Below are 6,000 nucleotides of genomic sequence, written 5' to 3' on the forward strand. Positions count from 1 at the left end.
ACTAAGCCCATGAGCCACAACTACTGAGCCTGCGTGCCACAACTACTGAAGCCCACGCGCCTAGAGCCCGTGCTCTGCAACAAGAAAAGCCACCGCAATGAGAAGCCCGCGCACCGCAACAAAGAGTAGCCCCCGCTCACCGCAACCAGAGAAAGCCTGCGCACAGCAATGAAGACCCAATGCAGCCAAAAATAAAAAAATAAATTAATTAAATTTAAAAAAAAACACAAGGTGCAAACAAAAGAATATGGGAAAGTGTTCAACTTCACCGGTAATCAAAGAAATATGTATTAAACATGAGCTGCTATTTTCATTCAATTAATAAAGATTTTGAACAAAACAATGGCTAACATAGGCAAGGGCCTGGCAGAATGAACACTTTCATAGATTTCTGGTAACAACAAAAACAAAAGCCATACTGCCCTCAAGCTCAACAAGGAGATATTTAACTAAAATGTGCCACCCACAAGAAGGAATTTCATAGCCAGTAAAAGTGAGACTCATGAAGTGGTGACATGGTAAAACACACACACACACACACACACACACCACGTAACAAAAGAATACGAGGTAGTTAGGATGCCATTACAGCTGTGCCTAAAAAATACCCAGAAGGAGTCATAGGAAGAAATACAGCCATGGTGTGATCAGACGGGGAGATTACAGTGACCACTTTCTATTTCTGTTTGCCTCAAAGTTCTTATAATGAGGATATATTATTTTTAAATATTTTCATTTACTTTATAGTTTATCTTAAAATTTATCTTGATTATTTAAAAATCTAGTGGTCAAACATAATCTAGTGGTGAAACCTCACAGCTCTCGGTCCCCAGTTCACATCCAGTTAAAAACAAAAACAAAAACAAGCAAACAAAACATCACAGCTCTCAAGGTGACAAAAGGCCAGGTTGCGGGCACAGTAGAACTATCCGTACCATTCTCCTGAAGGATTCTAGAACATTCCTAAGAGCCTCAGCGCCTACCTGGTGAAAAAGTCTTTACTAGTAATCTGTCCTTATCTTTGGGGAAAAGTGTACTGACCCATCAGAGCTTCACAGTGTAGCAGAGACTTTATAATCCTCAACAATCTGTCTTCTTATTTCACCTTCTCCCCCTTGCTCAGTTTTTCCGAGGAAATGAGATCTTCAGGTACAACTTCAAGTTCTGGAGAGATGTCATGGCAAGAACCCCTCTCCAGTCCAGTGGTTATGGTTTCCTATTTTCCTGTGGGGAGAAATCCCCTGGGCTCTTACTGTTTCCAGGAGCACACAGTGCCTAGGGAGCGTCCTGAATGCCCCTACCATCTGGGAAGAATCTTAGATTGATTTTTACCTGGCTCTTTGAAAAAGAGAGGCAGAGTATATGAGAGAGAGCAAAATGGGGCGTTATTGATAAAGCAGAACATAGGTACAGTCTTACGACCTAAAGGAATGTTGGGAATTATACCCTGACTTGTATATACCCAGGAAATCCCACAAAAAGATGAAGGTTGTTTTTGTTGTTGTTGTTTTGTTTTTTAAAGTATATCTTTTCTCAGACAATATAATTTAAGAGACAGATAAAGTGAAGGGCACCAACTGCTGTGAAGAACATGGTTGGTTAACCATGGAACATTGTTTAAAAAGAAAAGCCAGGACTTCCCTGGTGGTCCAGTGGCTAAGACTCCACGCTCCCAATGCAGGGGGCCCGGGCTCGATCCCTGATCGGGGAACTAGATCCCGCATGCATGCCGCAACTAAAAGATCCCGTGTGCCGCAACTAAGACCCGGTGCAGCCAAAATAAATAAATAGCTAAATATTAAAAAAAAAAAAAAAAAAAGAAGAGCCAGCATTATCTGAGCGAATATTGCTAATAATTGTATGATGTCTTTTTTTTTTTTTGGCTGTGCTGTGCTGCAAGAGGGATCCCAGTTCCCTGATCAGGGATTGAACCCGCGCCCCCTGCAGTGGAAGTGCAGAGTCCCAACAACTGGACCACCAGGGAAGTCCCTGTCCTTTAAAACTGTGGACTGGGGTTAGACGTTTGCTAAAGAGCCACTGAGTAAACAAAAGCAGGAATTCTGGTTTCTCGATTTCTCTTCGGGATGATTACCTGTCCCTTAAGCACCTTCTCTGCATTTGCTGACTCTGAGTGTGAGGGGCCCACACAGCAGCTGCCTATACCATCGGACTACGATTTAACCTACCTCTAACTGGTCCAGCAAGTTTACATTCACAGAAGGAAACATTTTCTCTTTTTCCCACCCCCCCACCCCCATTCAACTTCTAGTGCAGTTTAAGTCTCAAGAATGTTTTATCATATAGAAATCGAAGTTACAAATCTTCTCCCAAGAAGTTCCTTGCAAGTTCAGCTTTAGAAGACCTACTTTCCCACCCTCACTGTTTTCTCTTGCAGCTTGGAAATGTCTTCAGCCTCCAACATCTCTTGAAGGGAGCCATTCAGAGGCAGAAGAGCTCTTTTGTAGAGGAATTTGGGTCACATTGGCTAGTTCCTTAAAGCAGTGGTTTCCAAGGCTGATGTGTAGGCTGGGTTTGGTGGGTGACAAGGATTCTACTGATTTGTGCAAAATGAGAAAAGTAAGAACAATGCAAGAGTTTTTCAAAGAGGAACTTATTTATCTGGCTGTGATGTATTCTGAAATTGTGTACTCTTTTATTTTTTTTTATTTTTTTAAATTTTATTTATTTATTTATTTTTGGTTGTGTTGGGTCTTCGTTTCTGTGTGAGGGCTTTCTCTAGTTGCGGTGAGTGGGGGCCGCTCTTCCTCGCGGTGCGTGGGCCTCTCACTATCGCGGCCTCTCTTGTTGCGGAGCACAGGCTCCAGACGCACAGGCTCAGTAGTTGTGGCTCACGGGCCTAGTTGCTCCGCGGCATGTGGGATCTTCCCAGACCAGGGCTCGAACCCGTGTCCCCTGCATTGGCAGGCAGATTCTCAACCACTGCGCCACCAGGGAAGCCCTCTTTTATTTTTTGAGTTAAAATGTCTTTTATAGTAGTAGGATAATAATAAATTGTAGGTTTTAGATAAAAACATGCATATTTACTCAGTAAAATTAACACAATGTAGATGCGCAAACATTTTTGTTAATTTTACACCTTTGTGAAATCCAAAAGTCCAGAGAACCATCACTTTAATAGATTTAATCAGAGATTTAATTTGAGATAATGGACTTAATGAGACTTAATTGAATTTCATTCTGATGAGGAAAGTTTTTAATAATCTATCTCTGGACACTCAAGAAGTCAACCAACTTGAAAGCAACCAAGGTGTCCTTCAGTAGGTGAATAGATAAATAAACTGTGGTCCATCAGACAATGGAATATTATTCAGCAGTAAAAAGAAATGAGCTATCAGGGCATGAAAAGACATGGGGGAAACTTAAATGCATATTACTAAGTGTAAGAAGCCAATCTGAAAAGGCTACGTATTCTGGGATTCCAACTATATGACATTCTGGTAAAGGCAAAACTTTGAAGATGGTAAAAAATACCAGGTGCGGGCAGGGAGGAATGAATAGGGAAAGACAGAGGATTCTTAGTACTCTGTTTGATTCTATAATGGCAGATACATATCATTATAATTTTATCTAAATCCATAGAATGTACAACAACAAGAATGAGCCCTAATGTAAGGTACAGACTTCGGATGATAATGATGTGTCAATGTAGGTTCATCAGGTGTAACAAATGTGCCATCTGGCAGGGGATGTTAATAACTGGGAAGGCTATGCATGTGTGGGGCAGGAGGTATATGGGAAATCTCTGTATCTTCCACTCAATTCTGCTGTGAACCTAAAAATGCACTTAAAAATAAAGTCTTATTTAAAAAAAAAGTCAACCTACCAAGCAAAATTAATGATTAGTTAGAACCATCATGGGGGAGCAAAGATCACTGGCCAGATAATCAAGACCAAAACATCAGTCTCTTAAGCCTAAAGCTTTAGACTTCAGAGATCACCTCTCATATAGCTGAGAAAATTGATTTTGGTGGTTTCTAGTCCTGGCCCTACCACTAAATTGCGATATGACCTTTAGCCACTTATCACTCTGGTCAGTTTCCTCGACTGCAAAGAGCCCCTTCTGGGTCTGAAATTCTGTGACTTAACAAGTTTGTGATCTCCAAGTTCAACATGTTAAGAAAAACAGAGGGCTCCTCGTGGGTAAAGGGTCAAGTCTGGGGAAATTCAGACTGATTGCAGAAAGCAGCAAAACACTCAGTGAAACAAAAAACTGAGAAACACTCAGTTTTTCTTATTTCCTTAAATGCCCATGACTTATAAGTTGTTATTCTAGAGTGGTTTGATGTTGACGGGGAAACTAAGAAGAGATTCCTACCCCATCCCCTCTGGTTTTTTTTTTTCATTAACTGACTTCTAGTAAATGAGGCATCCTGCTCAAAGGCAGTGGATCCAACGCAGACAGTCCCGGCCTCCTAGCGGACACACAGCATGGGGCTCGTCTCTAGATTCAGAGACTACCACTTGATTCCCCAGCAGCTGCAAGAATCATTAATACTGTAGGGACCTTAAAAAGCTGCCTGTTTCACTTCCTTTACTTTGCAGATGGGGATGTTGACACTTGCAGTCACACACTGGGGCCCAGGGCTTTTTGTCCCAAGTCCAGGGCCCATCCCCCTACATCACACAGCAGCTTCATTAGGCCGCACGGACTCCACCTATTTCTGTCGACGTCCTCAGAGCAGGGGAACTACTATTCATTACCTGTGGCAGGAAAAGAAAGATACCAGCCCATGTCAGTCGGCCTCCCGCTGGGACATTGGCAGCGGGAGGATGCCTCAGACACAGCCACGTGACCTAATAAGGCTAGCACAGAGGGAGAAGGTCATGGAACATGAAGGCAGAGATGGGGTGTGCCAGGATGCCCGGCAAACCACCTGGCACTAGGAGAGCAGCAGGGAACAGATTCTCCTTCAAAGCCCTCGGAAGGAACCAACCTTGTGGACACCATCTTGAACTTCTGGCCTCCAGAATGGTGAGACAATAAATTCCTGTCATTTAAGCCACTCAGTTTGTGGTACTTTGTTATGGCAGCACTAGCAAATTCATAACAGATTTTGCAAGCTTTCTCTGTCAAACACCTTCCAGTTGTCAAATAGGCTTTGATTTTTGCAGAACCAAACAAAGTTGCCTTTTCTCCAAAGTAGCCAATGACCGTGAAATTTCAAAACGTGAAAAGGGTGCATGTATTTAGAATTTCAGAATCATTCACTGGAAGCAACACAGTTCAACCACTCATTCTGAATAGGAATTCCTTATACAGTATCTCCTTCAGCCAGGGGCAGAAAAGAGTGCTATACCCCTAGGGGAGAGGTCCGCAACCTTTTTGGCACCAGGGACCAGTTTCATGGAAGACAATTTTTCCACAGACAGGGGGCGGGGGGGGGGGGAATTGTTTCAGGATAATTCAAGCACATTACATTTATTGTGTACTTTATTTCTATTATTATTACGTTGTAATATATAATGAAATAATTATACAACTCACCATCATGCTGACAGGAGGCGGCGCTCGGACGGTAATGCAAGCGATCGGGAGCGGCTGTAAATACAGATGAAGCTTTGCTCATAGGCCTGCTGCTCACCTCCTGCTGTTCAGCCTGGTTCCTAACAGGCCAAGGACCAATACCAGTCCATGGCCCGGGGGTCGGGGGCCCCTGCCCTAGGGCACAAACGAGGCCGGACAGCCCAGATGAGATAATCTGTAATAGAATAATCTGTAATAGAATAGAGGTGTCACCTTAGAACACAGCAAAGGATTAGTGTGCTCGACTACCTTCCATACTTGAAGCTACAGAGAGGAGGGCCTTACAAACCTTAAATGAGGAAAATGGGGCTGCCATCTGTGAGCTCAACTCTAAGACCACTTATAAGGGATCAGAGCGGAGACAAGCAAAGTCCCCCAAGCAAAGCAAAAGGAACATAAGTGGCAAATGCTTCCTATTCAAGGGCTGTATGCTTCCTATCCAAGGAAGGATGAGT

General features: G+C 43.0%; 1 long non-coding RNA gene across 1 annotated transcript in view; it reads right to left on the reverse strand.

Moving 5' to 3' along the window:
* The window catches only part of LOC137772537 (uncharacterized), a 28,849-nt gene extending 23,162 nt beyond the window's left edge, over window positions 1-5,687 (reverse strand). The window contains exon 1 of the long non-coding RNA XR_011075494.1: window positions 5,507-5,687. This is a non-coding gene — a long non-coding RNA (uncharacterized lncRNA). The remainder of the gene's footprint in view (window positions 1-5,506) is intronic.
* Between the last annotated feature and the right edge of the window lie 313 nt (window positions 5,688-6,000).

The sequence above is a fragment of the Eschrichtius robustus genome, chromosome 11 (genome assembly GCF_028021215.1).
Source record: "Eschrichtius robustus isolate mEscRob2 chromosome 11, mEscRob2.pri, whole genome shotgun sequence".
Taxonomy (NCBI): Eukaryota; Metazoa; Chordata; class Mammalia; order Artiodactyla; family Eschrichtiidae; genus Eschrichtius; species Eschrichtius robustus.